This window comes from Mastigoproctus giganteus, chromosome 4 (genome assembly GCF_048544385.1).
Source record: "Mastigoproctus giganteus isolate SK-2022 chromosome 4, ASM4854438v1, whole genome shotgun sequence".
NCBI lineage: Eukaryota > Metazoa > Arthropoda > Arachnida > Uropygi > Thelyphonidae > Mastigoproctus > Mastigoproctus giganteus.
In genome coordinates, this window is record NC_143578.1 from 216,949,606 (window position 1) to 216,973,173 (window position 23,568).

Consider the following 23,568-nt stretch of genomic DNA (forward strand, 5'->3'; position numbering starts at 1 on the left):
ATGTTACCGTCCTGAACAAGGTAAATGTTGGAAGTGATCACAGAATGGTAAGATGCACACTTGATATATATATGTAAGAAAATAAAGGAATAAACTGACTCAAGTAAATAATACGAAGGGCTTTGAGATAACAGGAGATGAGAAAAAGCAGCATGTACTGGAACTTAAGAGCAAGTTTGAGCTTCTGCAGACTGTTCAGGACCTAGATATCGACGAGGAATATTACAACTTTCTGAAAGTGATAAAGCCTGAAAAACCTATAGGAAAAAGAAATCCAAAGAAGAAAAAAATAGTGAAGAAACACTTGTCATGATAAACCGAAGGCGGCAAACGAAGAGCAAAATAAACACTGACAAGGAGAAAATTGAGTATACTGTGTTATGCAAAGCCATTAGAAAGAGACCCAGAGAGGACATAAGAAGATTTAACACAAGAAAAGTAGAACAAACATCAAGGGAAAACAAAGGATTTAAATCAGCAGCCATGAGCAGTAATACAGAAAGAAAAATGATACTGAAACTGAAGAATAGTGATGGTGTACTTATAAACAGCAGAGAAGGCATAATTCAAATAGCAGAAGACTACTATAGAGAATTATACAAGGAGCAGGGGAATGGTGCCCGCAGTGGGGAAGATGTATCGCAAATTAGTAACACCTACGACATACTCGATATTCTTCCTGATAAGTTAGAATATTCGTTGAAGAAAATGAAGAATCGGAAAGCCCCGGGGGAAGATGAAGTTACTGTAGAGTTGTTAAAATTGGGAGGAAGAGACATAACGCAAAAACTGGCAAGGCTCTTCACAAAGTGCATTAGAAAAGGTGCGATGCCTAAGCAGTGGAATAATGCAATCATAGTTTTGCTGCATAAGAAAGGAGATAAATCAGAAATTGGAAATCATAGACCAATTAGCTGCTTGTTATCCCACATCTACAAGTTGTTCACAAGGGTCATTACTAACAGATTAGAAAGAATACTTGATGAGAATCAACCGAAATAGCAAGCTGGACAGGATTCTCAACTATGGATCACCTTCACGTGATATCACAGCTAATGGGAAAGCAAATGAATATAAAACACCATTATGCCAGGCATTTGTGGATTATGAAAAGGCATTTGACTCCATACAGCATAAGGCAATGTTTCGGGCACTACAAAGACAAGGCATAAATACCCCATATATTATGATTTTGAAGAAAATTTATGAGAACACTACCTCCTCTATTAGACGAGACAAAGACAGTAGCAAATTTAAAATTGAGAAAGGAGTGCGACAAGGAGACACAATATATATATTTGAAGTTGTTTACTGCTGCCCTTGAGGAAGCTTTCAGAAGATTAGATTGGTCACAGAAAGGAGTCAATGTGAACTGAGAGTACTTAAACCATTTACGATTTGCAGATGATATTGTGGTCATAAGCCACGATCCCAAAGATTTAGAGGAAAATCTTAATCAGTTATGCGCTATGGCTAAAACAAAAGTAATAATGAAAAAGTACGCCACAGAAAGGGAAATAATGATTGAAGGAGCAGTAATTGAAAAGGTGGAGTCATATACTTATCTGGGACAAGTCATTAGCTGTAATAATGATAAATGGCTGGAAGTCAAGAGAAGAATAAATTTTGGATGGATAGCATTCAGGAAATATAGTCACATGCTGAAGAGCAATATCCCAGTTTGTCTGAAACGTAAAATAATGAATCAATGTATACTCCCCACCATGACTTATGGAAGTGAAACTTGGGCACTCACCAAAAGAATGGAAGAGAAGCTGAGAACTACACAGCGAAGAATGGAACGAATCATATTGGGAATCAGACTGTTAGATAAGAAGAGAAACACATGGATTAGGCAGCAAACTCAAGTAAAGGACATTCTTATCAAAACTAAAGAACTAAAATGGTCTTGGGCAGGACACATAGCTTGAAGACATGACAGATGAACTAAGAAAATAACAGAGTGGTACCCCATGAGGAGTTAGAAGAAAACCTGGAAGACTACGACAGAGATGGACAGATGAAATTCACCAGTTTGTGGGTAGTAAATGGATGACCATTGTACAAAACAAAAGAAATTGGAAAGTTGCTGGAGATGCCTTCATCCTGCAGTGGATTGAAAATGGCTGATGATATGATAATTTCTTGCTTCATTCGTTTTTCCAATTTTTAAATAAAGGCATAGGGGGAATATGCATATCCTGCAAAATTATCAGAGTACTCGCTATATTCTGGATAAAGGAATAACGTTTTCACTGATATCTGTTTATGTTTCTATGATTTCAATGTTTCTGTTTCTAGACTAAAAGCTCTGGCAAAAACCTAAAAAAAATAATAATAATAAATAACCTTACTATTTTGAGTTGTTGGTTTTTACAAATCGTCTTCGTCATCCTTTTGCCAAAAACAACTTGCAACTGTAAAAATTAACCGTATCAGAGTGGTAAAAGTCGGAAATCAAGGGAAAGTGTTGAAATTTCGGGCTTTTTACCAACGCAAACAGGTAAATCCTGTATTTATCGTATACTGTGTATATATATATATATATATATACACAGTATACGATACTGTGTATATATATACACAGTATCGTATATATACTGTGTTTTCCACATCTTTGTTTTCATATTTCATATATATATATATATATATATATATATATACACACACACACACACGCACACACACTGAGTGACCACTGAATTATGCCCGCCCCTATCAAAACTGAATGCAACCCATTGACCACGTGAGGAAGGAAAGTGCGGTATTAGTCGACCTACGTAGCATAGATAAGGTGTCAGTGGTTCAGTTTGTAGTAAAATTCATAGCTTGATTGGTAAAAGGAAGGATTTATCGGACTTTGATAAAGGACAGATTGTGGGTAATCGACGAGTTGGTGCTTCAATTTCCCAAACGGCTGAACTGGTGGGGGTGTTCAAGAGTCGCCGTATTTAAAGTGTACCAGGACGGGCGTCAAAATGGCCAAACAACGATCCGAGAGCAAAACTGCAAACGCCAGCGAAAGGTTGATGTTAGAGGTGAGCGCCGGGTCCGACGACTCGACTCATATAGGCGATCAGACGCAGCAGTGTTGAAGAGTTGGCTATCTAATACAACATGGGCCAACCCGGAAGAATATCTGGCATGACTATGCGTCGCACGCTCGTACGTATGGGCTATACCAGCAGAAGATCCCTGCTGCATCCTATTCTAACCAAGGTTCATCCGCGTAAAAGACTCGCCTGGTGCAAAGAGCATACAACTTGGACGTAAGAAGATTGGAAGAAGGCGTGCTGGTCGGATGAGTCACGTTATTTACTCCACACCGTGGATGGTCGGGTACGGATTTGGCTCAACAACATGAGGCTCTTGATCCATCATGCATGGTATCAAAACTGCAGGCTGGTGGAGTCGGTTGTATGGTGTGGGATATGTTTTACTGGCAGGAACTTCGACCCCCGGTGTATTTGGAACAACGTATCAGTGGTCTTCGTTATCATCAACTGCTTGCTGACTGTATACACCCCGCCATGTTACACTTTTTCCCGAACGGCAATGCTGTCGTTCAAGTTAACAATACGCCCAGCCATTGGGCACTTGTTGTAAAGGAATGGTTTGAGGAACACAGTTCTGACTTCCAGCATATCGACTGGCCTCCGAACTCCTTCGACATCAATCCCATAGAGCACTTGTGGGACAATATCGAAAGGCATATCAGGCGTCTGGATACACCAATCACCTCCATACCTGCATTGCTAACCGCATTACACACAGCTTGGTTGGCCGTACCCCCGACATCTTGTTGAATCAATGCCACGTCGGATAGCTGCTGTACTGAGGGCAAAAGGAGGACCTGCGAAGTATTAGGTATGTGGTCATAATTCAGTGATCTCTCAGTGTGTATGTATATGACGTAGCCAAATTGTCAGGAGCGTGAGTGCAGTAGACCGGGGGACAATCTCGTGACTGCTAAATAAGATTAACGTTTGTATTGATTCATTTATTGTAAACTCCACTAACCTGATGTCGTGCCGGAGTTAAACAAGAAATTATATATATATATAATCGATTATTGAATTCTTTGTCATAGAAAGCATAGTATTAGTATTAGTAATGGCCGCATGGTGTAAGAAAGCCTATGGCTTATGCTGCACAAGAAAAAAAAAAAAAAAAAACGAATAAAACAATGATAAAAAATAAAAATAATAATTAATAAAAGAAAAGGAAATTAATCCTATCATCCTATGCGCTTCCCTCACCCGAAGGTACTATCCAGATGACCTTTGAATTTCCCAAACTGTCAGCGTCTACCACCCATGAAGGCAACTTATTCCAGTAATTTATAACTCGCTGGCTAAAATAAAACTTCCTGCAGTCCAATCTAAATCAATAACTTGAATTTATGTCCCCTAGTTCTAGCATCATTTATAATCTTGAAAAGTTCGTCTTCATTCATTTTACTGATGCCTCCCAGAGCCTTAAACACCTCAGTCAAATCTCCTCTAAGGTGTCTAGTTTCCAAACTCTGCAACCCACATATTCGAAGTCTTTCTTCATAAGGACGCCCTTTTGCCGATCTCACCAGGCGAGTTACCCGTCTTTGCACCCTTTCAAGAAGCTCGATGTCTTTCTTTAGGTGCGGTCTCCATACTTGAACACAGTATTCCAAGTTTGGTCTAACAAAAGCCTTATATAGGGTGTTTCAAAAATATTGGTACAAACGTTTAGGGGAGGTAGGTAACATCTAAAGGAATGTGAATCGCATAGGAACCCATAACCTGAAACGTCACGGGAAAGTAGTAGCAGAGGTACAAGAAGTAGAAATGACACAAGACAGTAATTAGTGGCAAACATTTATTTGACATAATATTAACAATGGAGTACGAGATGGATGCATTTCATGATGTTACAACAGATGCTCGAAGGTTCCACCATGAGATATGAGCGATGCATGCGTGAAACCGACGCAGCATGGATTGGCGGACAAGGCCGAACACACCTGGAGTTTCTTTGACAGTAACAGCAGCGCAGACGAGTCTCGCCACGAGATCCATTTCTGTCTCCACAGGAGATTCATACATGATAGATTTGAGGGTCCCCCACAGAAATAAATCAAGGCTCGATAAATCAGGTGAGCGTGGGGGCAGGCAACGGTTCCATCGACGCCCAAAACGCCTGTTCAAATGGTCACCAACACACCTTCCATAATGGGCAGGCGTCCCGTCATGTTGAAACCAATTGTTGCGTCTTACATTTGCTGGAACATCGTCAAGTAACCCTGATATAACTTGTTAAAGAATGATCCGATATTTATCGGAGTTCATGCGGGCTGGTAACAGGTATGGACCGACTAAGCAGTCACCGACCATACCTGCCCACACATTTATTGCGAAGCGATGTTGTGCCGCATGCTGGCGCACACCCTGTGGGTTGTCGTGAGTCCACACATGAGCATTGCGCTGATTGAATAAGCCTTCTCGAGTGAAATAAGCATCATCCGTGAACAACACACAGGCTGGAAAATTCAAGTTTTGAACACTTTTTTGGAGAAACCACGGCGCAAAAGCCACACGTGCAGGATGATCTTGGGGGAGCAGTAACTGAACCCTTTGGAGATGAAAGTGGTGTAAGGAATCGTTGTGCAAGACCCGCTGTACACTGCAACGAGACACTCCTAAGGCAGAGGCAACGGCACGTTTGCTGGTAATAGGATTATTCTGGACGGCTTTCAACACACTTTCTTTCATGGTGGGAGTTCGCGTCGAACGTGGTCTGCCCGCACTACTCCTGTTACCTTTAAATGATCCGATCGTATGTATAGTTTAGCTTAATTTTCAGCATTAACCTCATAGTAATCCGCTTAGATGGTGGAGAGTTTTACCAAATACATAGTGGTTATAGGATTCTAATAACTTACAGGGATTATGGGTTTAAAACTAAGTTTTGGGCTATAAAAATTTTTCTAAGAAAGGAAAGTGCACCTTCCATTCTATGGTTGCCTAATTAAATTAAATTAAATGAAGAAAAATAGAAGCTAATAGCTGCGAAAGAGCGACTTTCGAAAATTCGTCCTCAGTTAGCTATTGGGTGGGGTGGGAAGAGAGCGCGCTTGTGTTATATACGGGTTGGGTTCCCGAAATGCATTTCAGCGCACGTGGAAACGTAATACGTGCTAAATTCCATATGGGGGAGAAATTAGCCGGAATCTTTTTGTTTAACACGTTGAGTGATGTATGGCGCTTAAACCATTCGATAACGAGGGCTTCGTTTTCAAGGATTTTGTAGCTGGAATTTAATTTAACTACTGTGATGGCTGAATCGATGAGTGGGTTGTGATTTTGAGATTGGACGTGTTGTGTTAGTTCTGTACTTGAATGAATGAATGAATTTTCTGTTTATACTCCGGGACGACCAAATGATCAGAGGAGTTCTTGCTGAATTAGTTTTGAAGCTATTACTTAATTGAAGCTAAAATTAGTTTTGAAACTATTACTTAGTTTTGAAGCTATTACTTATTTGAAGCTAAAACTAATTCAGCAGAACTAACACAACACGTCCAATCTCAAAATCACAACCCACTCATCGATTCAGCCATCACAGTAATTAAATTAAATTCTAGCTACAAAATCCTTGAAAACGAAGCCCTCGTCATCGAATGGTTTAAGCGCCATACATCACTCAACGTGTTAAACAAAAAGATTCCCGCCAATTTCTCCCCCATTTGGAATTTAGCACGTATTAAGTTTCCACGTGCACTGAAATGCATTTCGGGAACCCAACCCGTATATAACACAAGCGCGCTCTCCGCCCCCCCCCCCACTATAGCTAACTGAGGACGAATTTTCGAAAGTCGCTCTTGCACGGCTATTAGCTTCTATTTTTCTTAATTTAATTTAATTTAATTAGGCAACCATAGAATGGTAGGTGCATTTTCCTTTCTTAGAAAAATTTTTATAGCCCACAACTTAGTTTTAAACCCATAATCCGTGTAAGTTATTACAATCCTATAACCACTATGTATGTGGTAAAACTCTCCACCAGATAAGCGGATTACTATGAGGTGAGTTCTGAAAATTAAGCTAAGCTATACATACGATCTAGTTATTACATTGCAGCACATAAGGACTCCTTAAAAAATCAAGAGTCACTTTAAATGACCCATAATCGCACAAATTTTGATGCACACGAGTAAACGGTGGTCCGGTACATGTCTGTCTGGGAAGCGTTCTCCATAAATTCGTTCAGCGGCTTGTCCATTCACCTCTGCTAATCCATACACTAAGTGCATGTGTGCCAGCTCACAGTTCGTATATCGATGCATGCTCTTCGTGCGGTGACTATTGCTTCGATGAGTAAACCAGAATTTGGTTTATTATAAACTCCACTAACCTGGTGTCGTGCCGGAGTTAAACAAGAAATTATATATATATATATATATATAATCGATTATTGAATTCTTTGTCATAGAAATCATAGTAAAAATGTGGGAGGAGAACATACGATAGTTTAGCAGTTTTTTGGGCAATTTTTCAGCTGGATATTTTTGGCCAAATATTAAAAAATATATATATATATTTGTTTTAAAAATTCTACTATACCATTTACACTTTTATTTTTAATTATAAAGTTTTGCTTAATCAATATATATATATATATATTTTTTTTTTTTTCAATATCAGCCAACAGTTACTGCTGCTACTCGATTTATTGTAAAAATTATCGGCGTACGGAACCGAATAGTATAAATTGTATAGCTTCTCCGCACGCTTCATCCGTTTTCATTCAGATAAAATCAGTTTTCGTTCGCTTCAAAATAAACCCGTGACGTTTCATAAACTGAGAACTCTCCTTTTGAATGAAAAAAAGAAAGAAAAAGCAGTTTATGAGGCTAATTTTAGAAATTGTAAATTCGAAATGATAATACTTAGTTCAACTTTAACATTTAAATTTCGCCCCCAAAAAAAAAAAAACAACCTAAATTAAAGAAATACGTGGAACTGAGCCCCAGTTGTCTTTTAATTGAAGCGCATTGCACGTGAGACTAATTTTTGTAATGAAACTCTTAAAATTTTATTTGTTTGTTTAGTTATTTATTTTTTGTTTTCAGGAAAATAATGGGCAAACCGCAGACCCGGTAAGTACATTTAATTATTTAAAGCCTTTTAAAATTTCGGCCCAAAAAAAACAAACAAACTAAATTAAAGAAATACGTGGAACTGAGCCCCAGTTGTCTTTTAATTGAAGTACATCGCATATTACACTAATTTTTGTAATGAAACCTTTAAAATTTATTTTATTTGTTTGTTTAGTTATTTATTTATTATTATTTTTTGTTTTCAGGAAAATAATGGGCAAACCTCAGACCCGGTAAGTACTGAAAACCTTTTAAAATTAGATTGTCATAATATCAGTTTTAATATTTTTAAAATGGTAAAAATACTTTATGTATTCAAATTATGAAATTCTGATTGAAGTTTATTTTTTGCAAGGGAAGCCAATCCTGAATATAACAGTTACATTACCAGGCGTGTTTGTAAGTAAGAATAACTTCTTATACCTAGCATTTTATGAAATTATTAATATTTATTTAAATACATGCTTCTCACACAGACCCTAAATAATGATGAGAATATTGAGAGTTACAGAATCAATACAAAACTAGAATTAAAATATATAAAACAATTAGATCAAGAAAAGAGTAAGGAGTGTAAGAGTGACTCTCATATGATCTGGTGTATTTGGGTCTCGACGAGTGAAAGAGTAATTAAAGAAGGTTTAATTTAGCATCAACGAAAATATTAGTATAAATTTAAGTGTTCTAAGTGATAATGCCACTTAGAAAAACTCGAAGTTTGACAAAAGGGGCGATTAAGAGCTCAGGCATAGATAATGGCGACTAAAAGATTCACTTAAAATTGACAAAGGGACACCACACTTGAAATAAGGGCAAGTAAGGAGCCTGGCATAAACCAAGCAACAGGAAAGGCTTAGTTGTCACGCCGAATCAGTGAAGGCTCGTGACAAACTGTGGAAGAGGGCTGCTGTAAGCGATTCTCTGGGACGACTGTAGGGAAGTAATTTTAAAAACAATAAGAAATAGCAGTAAAGAATATGCTATTAGTGACAAATGGGCCTGGAGTACTGGGGTCCATAGTTTCAAATACAGATATATACAGTTAAACCCAGTATTTATTAAATAAAATAATTAAAAGTACAAAAGTACAAAACCAGTAGCTTTCGGAACACGTGTCCCTTTATCAACTGACAAAAATTTTTTAAATACATTACAAGCAAAGTGGCACGTTAGTCATTGTTGTAGCACGGACGTGTGCTGCCTTACGCCAGTGATCATCCATCAATAAAACCGTTGTCTCTAGGATGGGATGTATACGCATGCCTTTCTGGCGATTTAATGCCTTAGGGTTGTTTATTATGTTTAGTGACTCTAGCCATAGGCGGTGGCGAAAGTGTCGCGCGTGGTCCACTATCTCAAAGTCGCGCTTGGGGTCAAGATCGTGGTTGGTAGCCCAAAAATGTTCTGCAAGCACGGACTGGTCAGTTTCGGCAAGCCGGATTGCTCTGTCGTGTTCCGTGAGGCGATCCTGGAGACGTCTCGATGTCTCACCTACGTAGCAACTGTTACAGGCCCTACAGGTGATACGGTACACCACCAGGTGATACGGTAAACTTAAGCATAGAAGCTAACTCCTTAAAGGCGAACACTCGTTCAGACGACACGACTTCTTTCGTCTTGAATCTAAGTAACAAACAACTGTCCAACGAGCAGCTGAGTGTTTTATCTAACGGTATGAAATTCGCCGTTATACCATCGAAACCTCCCATCACACAGCTCGCTATGGGTATAGAAGCCAGTATTACCAACCTTCCGGAAGAAACTGCAAACGAGATCCGATTCAAGACTGCCACAGTCCTCCGCAACACTCGAAAAACGTACTCAAACCTCAACCACCGCCAGCGTGCCGCCCTGTCATCTATAAGAGAAGACAACTCCATCGTTGTACTTCCTGCGGATAAAGGGCGCCGGACTGTTGTGCTGGACCGATCAGCCTACCGAGAGAAAGCCTTGGCCCTATTACTCGATCCTAACGTATATGAACCTCTACCTGATCCTCCCGTTAAAGTCTTGAAACGCCTGGAAGCAAATGTTAATAAACTTGTTCGCGCATGGCTTAAAGATAAGAAGATCCCGACCGCGACTCACCATCTTCTACGTGCTACTGGCTGCCAACTACCACAATTCTACGGATTACCAAAGATCCATAAACCGGGTATTCCTCTCAGACCTATAGTGTCTTGCTGCAGTGCCCCAACGTATGAACTGTCCAAACACATCGCGAGCCTCCTCTCGCCTCTTATAGGTAATACATCTCACACCGTGAAAAAAACAGCAGTGAATTCATTAACATCATTAAGGACATTTCAATCCCTGATAAGTCTGTCATGGCATCATTTGACGTGGTTTCTTTATTCACCTCGATTCCCGTCCAACAGGCCGTGCACTGCGCCAGAAGGCTCCTTGAGAGCGACTTAAGCCTCCAATCCAGGACGTCACTATCCACTGATGACATCTGTACCGCCCTCAACCTATGCCTCTCTAGCAGCATCTTCACCTTTGAAGACTCACTCTACAAACAAGTACATGGCACTGCTATGGGTGCCCCTGTCAGTTCCGTAGTAGCTAACATCGCCATGGAAGATCTGGAGGAGCAGATACACCAGAACCCACCTACACCTATTACGACGTGGTGTAGATACGTCGACGATATTTTTACCATAATACCACGTGGTTCTGAAACGGTACTACTAGAACACCTCAACTCTCTATCCAATTTCATCAAGTTTACCGTGGAATCAGAGGTGGACGGTTCGCTCCCGTTTCTAGACGTGCTAGTGCATCGCGTAGGCCCACGTCTAGAGACCTCAGTATACCGCAAACCCATGTGGTGCGGTCAATTCACCAACTACGGGTCCGGCCACGCTCCAAGCCATCTCAATAGCACTGCCCGCACCCTGTTCTCCAGGGCCTGGAGCCATTCCAGCACCGACACAATTAGACGTAACGAGATCTCCCGTGTGAAGGCGGACCTAACCAGATGCGGTTATCCATCACATGTACTAAACAGATGCTTGTTACAGGCACAAGAACTTACTTCCAACCCAAGACCTCCGAAGCAAGTCGGCATATCGTCCGCCTACATTCCGTACTATCCAGGAGTGTCAGGACGTATCTCGAAGATCCTGAGAAGTTACAACATCAAATGTGTGCAATTACCAGGTAGGAACCTGCGTTCACTTGTCTCCAATGTGAAGACCCCTGTCACACCTGTCTTACGCAGCAATGTGGTGTACCGTATCACCTGTAGGGCCTGTAACAGTTGCTACGTAGGTGAGACATCGAGACGTCTCCAGGATCGCCTCACGGAACACGACAGAGCAATCCGGCTTGCCGAAACTGACCAGTCCGTGCTTGCAGAACATTTTTGGGCTACCAACCACGATCTTGACCCCAAGCGCGACTTTGAGATAGTGGACCACGCGCGACACTTTCGCCACCGCCTATGGCTAGAGTCACTAAACATAATAAACAACCCTAAGGCATTAAATCGCCAGAAAGGCATGCGTATACATCCCATCCTAGAGACAACGGTTTTATTGATGGATGATCACTGGCGTAAGGCAGCACACGTCCGTGCTACAACAATGACTAACGTGCCACTTTGCTTGTAATGTATTTAAAAAATTTTTGTCAGTTGATAAAGGGACACGTGTTCCGAAAGCTACTGGTTTTGTACTTTTGTACTTTTAATTATTTTATTTAATAAATACTGGGTTTAACTGTATATATCTGTATTTGAATACGCTATTCTTAGTAAGAAAATAGGCGGGAAATAAAAGTTAAGAAAAAAGGAATTCGACGTGATTGGTGGAAGAGATCTGGCGATGAAGGATGAACGAATAGATGAGAGAGAAAATAACATATGATTTTTGGGGAAAAAGATAGGGGATGAGACATAGAGAAGTCGGAGCACAATCGAAGTCGTAGTCTGAGTGTCGGTCGGAACAAGATCGGTGATGTGGGAGAAGTTAAAAAAATAACGATAGAGAGTGTAAAGTTAAGATAATTATGTGCCTTACAGCGAGAAAGAATCCCCAAATAAAGTGATGTCCCTACGGAGAGATTGAATTCATACGAGAAGTAAGAAGGTGGTCCTTATTTGTCCATCCAACAGCAGTACAGCCTACAAAACTGGAATGAAGGCCATCTCTTAGATGTAATAATCGCCAATCACCAGACGTCCTACAGAAAGGTGGAAGCAGCAGAAGTGAATACCCAATGGAAACACGAAGTTAGGACAAGGTAAGAGCAAGATAGAAATAAAGTAAGTGGACTGTTACTTTCATGCTATATAAGCCACAAAGTAAATTCCAGGATATATATATAGATGCATGTGTGGGCCTGTAATTGGGCAGTATAGTAAAAAGGAGTGTGGCAGCGAAATTGTAAATTGTAAGACAGCATAAGTGAATGTACTGGAACTAAGGTACTTAAATAAGGTACTAAGAGATGGCCTTCATCCAGTTTTGTAGGCTGTACTGCTGTTGGATGGACAAATAAGGACCACCTTCTTACTTCTTGTATGAATTCCATCTCTCCGTAGGGACATCACTTGTATAGTTATATATATATAAATAAATCTTTATTTGTCGTACCAAATTTAAAATATAGGTTTACATTGGTAAGTGACAAATTCCCTTCATGGCAGAAAATGCCAGGGGATTACCATAAAATGCGAAAAAAAGAATGTCTAAAATATACAAGAAAGGGCAACAAATATACAATAAATATACACGAAAAGATGACATATAAATTGCATTACTCTTCACTACATTTCTGTCTAGAGTCCTGGCAATTGTAATACAAAAGTTCATCTTGACATCGCATCCACTGATCAACTTGTGAGAGATATACATTGTTCAATTGCGTACACACAGTTCTTGGCAGAAATTCACACAACTACTAGGCAACAGTAGCCTCAGCGAACCACACTGCGGTTTGTTTTCTATATTTCAGATCTTCTGTGAGCCTTAGTAGGTCAATTCCTATACGTGTTAGGCACTGAATTGATTCTAACGCACTGGCGGGTATAAACCTGTCGGCCATCTTCAGTCTGTTGGTCTTCATTCTCAAGGATTTTGTACCTCTTAATGCAGATGGCGGGATGTGCCACTCACAAAGCTGCCAGAAGCATGGTGATGATATCGTGCCAGTCATCATTTTGATTGCGGTTATTAATCGTTTCCAGGCAATGATGTCTGGTAAACGCTGCAGTTTAAGCTGTTCAGAGAGCTGCGTGGTCCTTAACTGTTGAGGGAGATGGTGCTTATGGTTTGCCCACTTCAGCAGCCAGAATTCACTCGCATATATTCTCCTAATTTCGGTAGGGGTGGCTGACGCCCACAATTCTGCGCCATACAAAATGACCGAATACACTGTGGTTCTTAAATATCGTGCGGTTGTTGCAGTCTGTTTCACGTGCAAGAGGTGCTGTTTTGTTGCCCAACGTAAGCAGTTCATTTTCTTTATAATCAGGTCAATATGAGACTTGAACGTAAGTTTCGTATCAAATGTTACTCCCAGATCTCTATGCGTCTCACTCGCATATATTCTCCTAATTTCGGTAGGGGTGGCTGACGCCCACAATTCTGCGCCATACAAAATGACCGAATACACTGTGGTTCTTAAATATCGTGCGGTTGTTGCAGTCTGTTTCACGTGCAAGAGGTGCTGTTTTGTTGCCCAACGTAAGCAGTTCATTTTCTTTATAATCAGGTCAATATGAGACTTGAACGTAAGTTTCGTATCAAATGTTACTCCCAGATCTCTATGCGTCTCAACAACTGGAATAGGTTTGCCATTAAGTTTCGGGTGTACGAGCGTAGGGGATTTTTTGAGTGAGTACACCATAATTACAGTCTTCTGCGGATTTAGGGCCAAGCCAAATTTGTCTAAGTACACGAATAAGTTCAGAAGCTTATAATTAATCTGTTCACACAATGCACTATTGGTCATGGACGGTTGGATGGGTGTTAGGATCTTAATATCGTCTGCATAAGTGCATACATCATCCCTACCCTTGCAGAACGGGATCATCATGGCGGTAAAGAGGAGTCCAGATAAAACTCCACCCTGTGGAACTCCTGCATGGAGTTGGCGTTGAAGGATCTGACTATCTGTGCGGTAATAAATGGACCGACAAGTAAGTAGGGCCTGTAGGAACTTCAGCAAATTTCCTTTTATTTGGAAGGCGTGTTGGAGCAGATGAAGTAAGGCATGTACATCCAGGCTATCGAAGGCTGCTTTTATATCGGCATAAATTATTGCAATTTCCTGTCTGGCTTGGAAAGCATTTAGTATCGCGGCTTGAACTGTGAGGAGGTTAGTAACTGTTGATCTTGAAGTTATTGAATAATGAATTTGTTGAGGCTGCCCAGCCAGTATCTGATTCGACAACTTTGGCAAAAGAGCTTTCTCTAGTACTTTTAACAGGGTAGATGCAGTAGATATTGGCCTGTAGTGCTCCACAAGGTTAGGCTTTGTAATTTTCGGCATTGGAATTACAGCGTACTTATTCCAGTTCTCAGGGAAAACTCGGCAAGCAAGGATAGAGCTATAAATTGCTTGGAGTGGTTCAATTAGGTAAGGGCCGAGACACTTTACCATGAAGTGGGGGACTCCATCAACTCCAGCTGTCTTAGTTGCCCTGAGGGAGTTAATACTCTGTATTAGTGCTTCTTTAGTGATAATAACAGACTCCATCTCATTGTCAACTAATTGATCCCACTCAAACTCCCTGACCTGAGACTCATGATATATGCTGGAGAATCTGCTGATGTGGTCCATCCACGCTTCCTTGTCAAGCCCCTTATTTGTGTCACTTTTATGTGTGCAACGAGGTAGCTTTCCACTGTCAAGTGTGTCTTTGATGTAGCGGTTGATTGCTCTAGATTTTTCCCTATTAAATATTGCTCTGGCCCTCGAGTAGTTAATTCTATTTTGTGGGTCATTAGACAGTTTCCATTTTCTGTGCAGACTTTGCTTTAGTTTAAACAATGCAGTTAGGCTAGAGTTCCACCAGGTTTTAGATTTTGATGACCTCCTTACTACTTTGGAAGCCGCAAATTCTGTAATAGAGTTGATCCAACTGGTTAAGAGAGTTGTTGCAAATAAGGCATCACATTTGATTAGACATTCCCACGGGATACAGCTGGCAGCAAATAAGCATTTATTTGGGTCCAGAAAGGCTGGCGAAATGACAAGCTGGCTCTTAATTTTTTCCTTGACACTGAAGTCCACATACGGTAGCATTATGAGCATTGCAATTGGGCTATGATCGGATGGAAAGAACGTTTCGGGGGGTACATCAATTATACATTTACCAGAAGACAGAATTAGGTCAAGTCGATTTTCACCTCTTGTAGGTTGATCATTGATAAGAGAGATGGAGCATGGCTGTAGTTTATTTAACATGGTGTCCAGTAGGTTATTGAGCTGTGGTGGAAGGTTGAAATCTCCACATACTATATGGGTGGCTGACACATGTAATTTGTTGAGAAGCCAGTCTACTACATTATTTATCATTTCTAGACTAGGGACAGGTGGAATGTAAACGACTGCTATATCTAAGAGTGCTGTGTGGACTTTTAAAGTGACAAGTAATGCCTCATAAAGCTCTGAATCCGAGTAGGCGACCGAGATTATTTGAAGTGCTGTGTCACGTACAAACAGGGCTACTCCTCCACCCCTCGCTACAGATCTGGATTTGAAGTAGGCATTGTATCCAGCAGCGTCAGCAGCGACTAGAGACTCTTGATGTGGCTGGAGCCAGGTCTCGGTAAGACAGATAACATCAGCAGACTGTGACAAGAGCATTTGTTCCAATGTATCCAACTTGTTTCGTATGCTCCTAACATTCTGATAAAAAATCTTCCCTATGGATAATGGTTTTATCTGTGTCCTAGTAGGTCTTCTACGGGGTATAGTCTTACTTTGTATCATGCGTCGGGTAGTGACTATTATAGAAATCCGATTGACATCTGACTGGCGATCCGGTAGAGGTTGAGTATCCAGTGTAACTGACGGGGTACATATATTCTGCGATGGCCTGGTTTCCTTCCTTTGGCGTCATACTTGTGAGTTTGTGGTTGGCTTACTGGGATATACATAGCGAGGTAGTTTTAATCTCGGGTGGCCGTTGTGATAAAAAGGTCTGATGAGAGCTCCCACTGGCCAGAAGGAAGTGGCGGCAACATTATTAATATCTTTTTCATCACACTCAATTTTGAAGGACGCATATGTGGCTGCCCTCTTCAGTAGGGTGACTCTTACAGTTATATTCATGAGTCGTAGGCATTCAGACACAATTTGGCCTGGAGTAGTCTGAGGGTCGACTCGGGAAACAAAGATGGCTTTAGATTGTTGGATGGGTCTTGTGATCATGGGTTTTATTCGAGAGGAGAATGATGCACCTGACAATCTACCGCAATTGTTATTGGTAGGGTATTGTGAACCAGCTGCCAAGATGGAGTTGTTTCGGCTGTACCCGCTACGACAAGATGAGTAGGAGGGGACGGGAGGTCTTTGAACAACTTTTCTATTGAAGAAAATTTCATTTCTGTTCCCATATGATTTGTTATTCAGTCTGTTTGGCATAAGGCTATTGAGACAGTGTATAGCATTCTGGATTGGCGGGGAATCCGGCAGACTGGTATATGAAGTATTAGCTTCTTGATACGGCCACTCAGTAACGTCTTCATTAAGGCAATTTTCCACTTGATTATTTTTTGTGAATCTGTCGATGCATTTTCCCATATGAGTTAAGTGGTCTCTCTGAAACTCAGTTGGTTGGTTTGTGTCGAGATATCTGGCCTTAGGACCTACCGCATTAGGGTTATTTAATGTGGGAAAAATGATATTATTCACACAGCAGTCACTCGATGCAGGTGTGAGTCTTAACTTCTCCGTTCCATGACATGAATTGCTTGTGCTAAGTTTATCATGAGGTACTGATAGATTAGAATGCTGCCAATTCTGAGTTTCAATTTCTAGCGAAGGAATTATACCGTTGATAACACTAGCTTCTGGAACTGATTGAACACAACTCGTCATGTGTTGACGGTTTTGGGTGCCTTTAGTATCATGACCATTACGTGACCTCACCCCTGGTTGATATGTGTGTGAATTGACCCTAGGGACATTCGTCATCGTACCCTGATTGTCGTGATCTTCAGAGAGTTTTAATAATTTGGCTTTGACTAGAGACATTAGTTGAGTGTCTAGAGTGTTGATTATTAGATGTCTTATTTCGTTCGCAATGAGTTCTAGTTTTTGGTCGTCTAGGCGGAGGAACGTAGTATTATCTGATTGTTGGTACTCAGCTTTTTCTTTGGTTCCTAGGCAAGGTTCCGCAGCTGAGTTTGATATTTCACTCGGGGCGTCTAGACTCACGCTGTTATTTGTTTGGTTGTATTCATTTAAATTTACACTTTCAATAGTATTTCCACTGTTAGAAGCAGTATCAGTCAGGGTTTCATTATAATGTTGGCTGACATACACAATACTATCACTAGTATGCCGCCGTCTGCATTTATTTCTGTAGAGTTGCGCTCGGAACGTAAGTGGCTTAATGGAGGAGGTAACATTGCCAATGACATTAGCATCGTAATTTCCATTCACGGGAGGCTGTATCCCGATATCAAAATTCATTCCAGATATTAGTGTAGACACGGCAGATTGGCTGTGTTCGGGTGCTATTATGCATATTAACAGCGCTCTTGTATCCCTGAGTAATAGATTGAGTGCTTTAGGTGAATGAGATGTTAAGAGAAACGATTAAAGCCAGGTTTACACAAAAGGAAATGGTTATGCCAGGCATCTGAGCATAACCCGATGAATCTGTGTTAATTAAAAGGATAAGGTAAAGTTTCGAAAAACGTTAGGGAGAGCAGAGACAGTTAATGCTTTATAGAGGGGAAATTTTTCGTAAATTAAGAAACCTGACACTTATAAAATGTATTTTGTACCGAAAGTGGAAATTAAAATAGATCACAGCTTGTTACACACACCTAGCCAATATCTTAAGGGTATTTAGAAATAGGATAAGTGGATTTTGTATTAAACTGAATTGGAATGGCATCAAGAGTAGAAGATTCCCATAATGTCAGAAGGAATATATATACTGTATTAGGTAAAGTAACCTAACCTGTTTTAGGGCAAATACAAATAGTAGAATTGTTAAAGTATGCCTATGTTGTTCACCAAGAGAAGATAGACCCAATGATTAGAGGGAGCGGTGAAACATTATACCAGCAGATTAGAATCTGCTTGTGTAATGTTTGATTTGTCTTCACTTTGAGAAGAATTTATAAATATTATACTTATGAAATTTATAATATGTATTATAGTGTACTTGTATATATTATGATATGTATTTAAGTTGTTTCAAAGGTATTATAATTGTTTGTAATTATTCATAGACTCAGACACTGACTTGCCGACATAATTAGGTTCTATCAAGACCGAGGGAAATCACAACGCCCTCTGGACCGGGAAAATTCTGATTTAATTACAGCAGTCAGGTAGCGCAAGTAGGTATCAGAGGTTTGAGGGCACTTCTCTTTATTACTGTTTATCTCATGTAATTGAGTAAGCAAATGAATAGAGATAGCGAAAACAAAAAAATTAACACCTCCCCCTCCCACAGGAGCAAATTCTTATAGATAGGTGGATTAAGTGTAAAATCAATGTTGTTGTAATTATTCAATACCTGAAGAAAACGAAACAGAGAACTACCAAGTAAGTGATCAGTACGAGGAACAGGCAGTGAGCAATAAGTTTTATGACAAGAATTCAAACGAGGTACAGCGAAAGGTATTTGTTCAAGAAGAGACGGAGAATCGATAACATTATGACGTTGTCGACAAAAAGAGATCCATGGAGTTGTCGTCTAGAGTAAAGAGGAATGATTCTGAAGGACCACAAAGAGCTCCATAATTTCGACGGTGAAAGGCAATGTGATTTCGATAGCATAAGAATTTAATGAATTTAATTTGAATTCTCTCAAGTCGGTGAGAAAGATTTTCCTCTTGTGGGGACCAAATAATATCACAATAATCAAAAATGGGAAGTATAAGCTGCTTGTGGAGAAGAATAATAACTTCGTCACTCTTGAAAATAGAGGAAGAACGCTTAATTTACCCAAGAAGTTTGGAATTCTGAGATATTATGTGATCAACATGGAAAGAGGGATGAAGATCAGATCGAAATAGGACACTAAAGTCCTTGTATGTATCAGTACTTGCAATTAGCGAGTTTCCAATATAATAATCAGTAAGGATGGAGGGTGTAATTGAACGATTCGAGCGAAAGCGACATAATTTACATTTTAGCGGGTTCAGAAACAAAATATTTTTATAGAGCCAGAGTGAGAGAGAATCAACACAGAACTGGAGTTCATGCTGTCAATTGAAGATCGAATAACTTTATAAAGTTTAATATCATCTGCATACAGTTACCACTCAACATTAACGGAGTGAAATAAGGTTGACAAATCATTAGTATAAACAATAAAGAAGAGCGAACCGAATGGTGAGCCTTGAGGAACACCTTGCGAAACAGTAACTGGGGTTGTTGAAGTACCATCAATTATTACGGATAGTTTGCAATTTCTAAGCAGTGAATCAAGCAAATCTAATAAAGGGGACCGTAGATCATAAGATTAACATTAGCATTGGCACATGATGCAAGAAAGCCAGCTATATAGCAACACCAAAAAAAAAAAAAAACTGCACCCTTTTCATTTCACCCATCCACTCATTCCAAATGTTTGTCTAGTTCTGCCTTGAATCTATTTAAGCTATCAACTTCTACAGCGATTATTCTGAGCAAGAGGAAGAATCCCATCAGCATTAAGCATGCTCAAACCATTCAAGGCTGTATACAACTCAATCAGGTCACCTCGCATGTGCCCAGTCCCCAGTCGCTGCAATTTGCAGAAATTAAGCCTCTCTTGGTAAGGGAATCCCTTCGTTGCCCTCACCAATCTTGTTGCCCTTCTCTGTACACACTCAAGCAAATCTGCATCCTTCCTAAAATGAGGCCTCCAGACCTGTACGCAATACTCAAGACTTGGTCCGACCATTGCCTTATACAGAGGGACAATAACCTCCTTTTGTCTGCTAGCAAAATTCTTGTATTTCATTGACAAAACCAAACCGCATGATCCGCTCTGGCAGCCTGTCAGCATTGCTCAGAAAACTTCATATCTGAGTGCACAATTACTCCCAGGTCTTTTCCATTTTTTTCTACCTTAAGTGTAGTACCACACAGTTGGTACCTTCCTCTGGGGTTATTTCTACCCATATGCAGTACTTTGCATTTGTCAAAGTTAAACTTCGGTTGTCACTTCTCAGCACAACTGCCCAAATTTCTAGATCCTGTTGCAGTAGCACACTATCATTAACAACCTTTGGTTCATCTGAAAACTTCGACACTAAGCCAGATATACCTTCATCAATATCATTGATAAATATACAAAACAACAGTGGACCCAACACCGAACCCTTTTGAACTCCACTAATAACATTGATCCACGAAGAGCAGTGTTCACTGATTACCACTCTATCTGTCTTCTCCCACTCAACCATCCCTTTATCCATAACAGAAATTTGCCTCCATTGCCACACTGCTCCAATTTGTTCAGCAGCCTTCCATGTACAACAGTATCAAAAGCCTTTCTAAGATCCAAATATATGATATCAAAGTTATTCCCTGCATCCAGTTCCTTTGTGACCACATCATAGTATCCAATCAAATTGGGCAAGCTAGACTTTCCCTTAACAAAAGCATACTGTGTCCGACCTATAACTGAAGTCTTGTCTAGATGATCCTACAGTGCTTCTTTAACCAGTGTCTCCATTAATTTTCCTAGAACACAAGCTAAACTTACAGGTCTATAATTACTTTTGTCACCCTTTGATCCTCCTTTGTGAATTGGGGTCACATTTTCCCATCTCCTGTCCATGGGTACATCCCCTGAGTCCAAGGAAGCTCTCATAATTATGGCTAAGGGTTTGCTTAATTCTTAATTCTTCTGCTGCCACCTTTAATATAACTGGATAGATCCCATCCACTGCGGGTGCCTTTTTTATGTTTATCTTCAACAATTTCTCCTCCACTTTCCTCTAAGTTATTACAAAATCATCTAGCTCACTGCCAGAGATTAATTCACTTCTGGCATTCTTCTTACTGAATAACTCCTCATGTATGAATGTAGATGCCAAATACTCAATTAGTTTGTTAGCCACCTGAGGAGGATCATCAACAGTTGAACCAATCTGATTCATCCTTTTCCTTCTAGAATTTACATAGGTAAAGATTTCTTTGCTGTTTTTCTCTGCATCCTTTGCCAAAGATTTCTCGTAATCTGCCTTTGCCTGCCTAATCTCCTTTGTGACTTGGTTACAGACCAGCTTATATCTATCATAGGCTTCCCTGTCACCCATTACTTTATATGTATTCCGTGTATTTTTCTTCTCTGCCACATGTCTCATTAGTTCATCTGACATCCATTTAGGTCTAAACCTTGAACAATATTTCTTAGTTGGTATGTAAAGCCTAGTAGCTTCCAAGATGAATTCTTTGAATGCTTCCCATTTTGAATTTGCTGTTGGTAACATCATCAGTTGGTCCCACCGTATAGAGTTTAAATACTGTCTCAGACCACAGTAGTCCCCTTTACGAAAGCAAAAACTCTACCCTTTACCCTTGATAGTAGTACCTCTTTGAGAAAATCCAACTTGAGCACACTGTGATCACTGCCACCTAGTGGTTCCTTTATCTGCAGATTCTTAATGTATGAAGAATCACTATTGATAATCAGATCAAGAGTAGTTCTCCCTCTAATTGCCTCCGGAACATGATGATATAGAAAACAAGTATTCAATAAATCCACAAAAGCCTTGTTAGTGTGCGAGTGACCCCCATTGTAAGATGTTGATTTACTGGTCCTCTCTCTTTCCCTGTACAGTTGTTTATTATACTCAGAATCATTAGGCCAATAATACACTCCTACTCTCAATTTTGATCTCCCAATGCTTATGTCACACCAAACTGACTCGACACTGCACTGTCCAGCAGTGTCGACTGGCTCAACTTCTTTGGATTTTATGTGTTTCTTAACTAATAGCATAACCCCCTCCTCGCTTCCTATCCTGTCTATCAATCCTGTACACATTGTACTCTCCAAATACTATTTCTGCATTCCTTATACCTGTGTGACACCACGTCTCTGATATCCCAACAATATCTGCTTTTGATGTTTTGTCCAACAGCTCAAATTCATCAAATTTATTCACCAAACTCCTAGCATCGGTGTACACCTATGCTAGGAGCTTAGTAAATAAATTTGATACTTCAAGATGGCAGCTTTAAGAGCAGAAGATCGATGTGGACAGAGTCAAATGCATATGAAATATCAAGGAAAAGGAACCAATTTGATTTCCATTTGTCCAAATTATTTTGTAAGAAATGGGATAAGAAAGCCAGATTTTAAACAGTTGATTTCCTGGGAAGAAAAGCATACTGATGATTATTGATAAAAGGGTGAGATAGGAACTAAGATATTTATAATGTACGAGTTCAAAATTTTTCAAAATTGCGTTCAGTGAATATAATTTTCGTAATATCTGCGAAGCCGTTGACATCTTCAGACTTCGCTGTTAGCACAGTATTCTTGCTGTGCTAAGAGGGTGACCTGTTCTTTCACAGCAAGCCTTTTAATTTAGATTGTGATATCAGTTATTAATACTTTTAAATTGGTAAAAATACTTTATTTATTCAAATGAGGAAATTCTGATGTAAATTTATTTTGCGCAGCCGAAGTTACCACTCAACATAACATTGAACTCCACACAGATTTTGGTAATTAAGTATGAGCTGTAATTTCTTATTGCATTTTATGAAATGGATAATATAACTTCGTAATAACTGTGAGGCAGTTGACGGCGGATATCTTCAGACTTCGTTGTTAGCACAGTTTTCTCACTGTGCTAACAGAGTGGATTTTCTTCCACATAGTGTGGAAGAGATTTTTATTTATTTTTTTTTTTCACACAGTGACAGAATTGGTATTACTGACGAGTGTATTACTTCCCTTCACGAAAATGTTTATGTTTCATCCATAAAACAAAGAGCACAGAATTTCCACATGATCTCAGCAGAACTTAGTTTGGTTACGAAAGATTGCCTAGGCTAGCTAATAAGTTGAATGGCACAAGGATTTGTGTGAGTAGAGGATCAAGCTTCTTAATGGACTAAATGGTGCAAATTATTATGTCTGGCGATGAGTGTGAAAGAATACATGCCGGATTATAGTTCCTTCAACTCGCACTTCATGGTGTTCTGTTGTGATGATAATGAATGCAACTCATGGTGCTACGCCTGTAGCATGTACAGTTCATTGTGCATGTTGGTAACAAGTGGTAATCGAT

The 23,568-nt window shown here is 39.9% G+C and overlaps 1 long non-coding RNA gene across 1 annotated transcript in view; it reads left to right on the forward strand.

Moving 5' to 3' along the window:
• Positions 1–23,568, forward strand: part of LOC150087401 (uncharacterized) — a 95,077-nt gene that overhangs the window by 25,303 nt on the left and 46,206 nt on the right. The window contains exon 2 of the long non-coding RNA XR_016546882.1: positions 8,341–8,367. This is a non-coding gene — a long non-coding RNA (uncharacterized LOC150087401). The remainder of the gene's footprint in view (positions 1–8,340; positions 8,368–23,568) is intronic.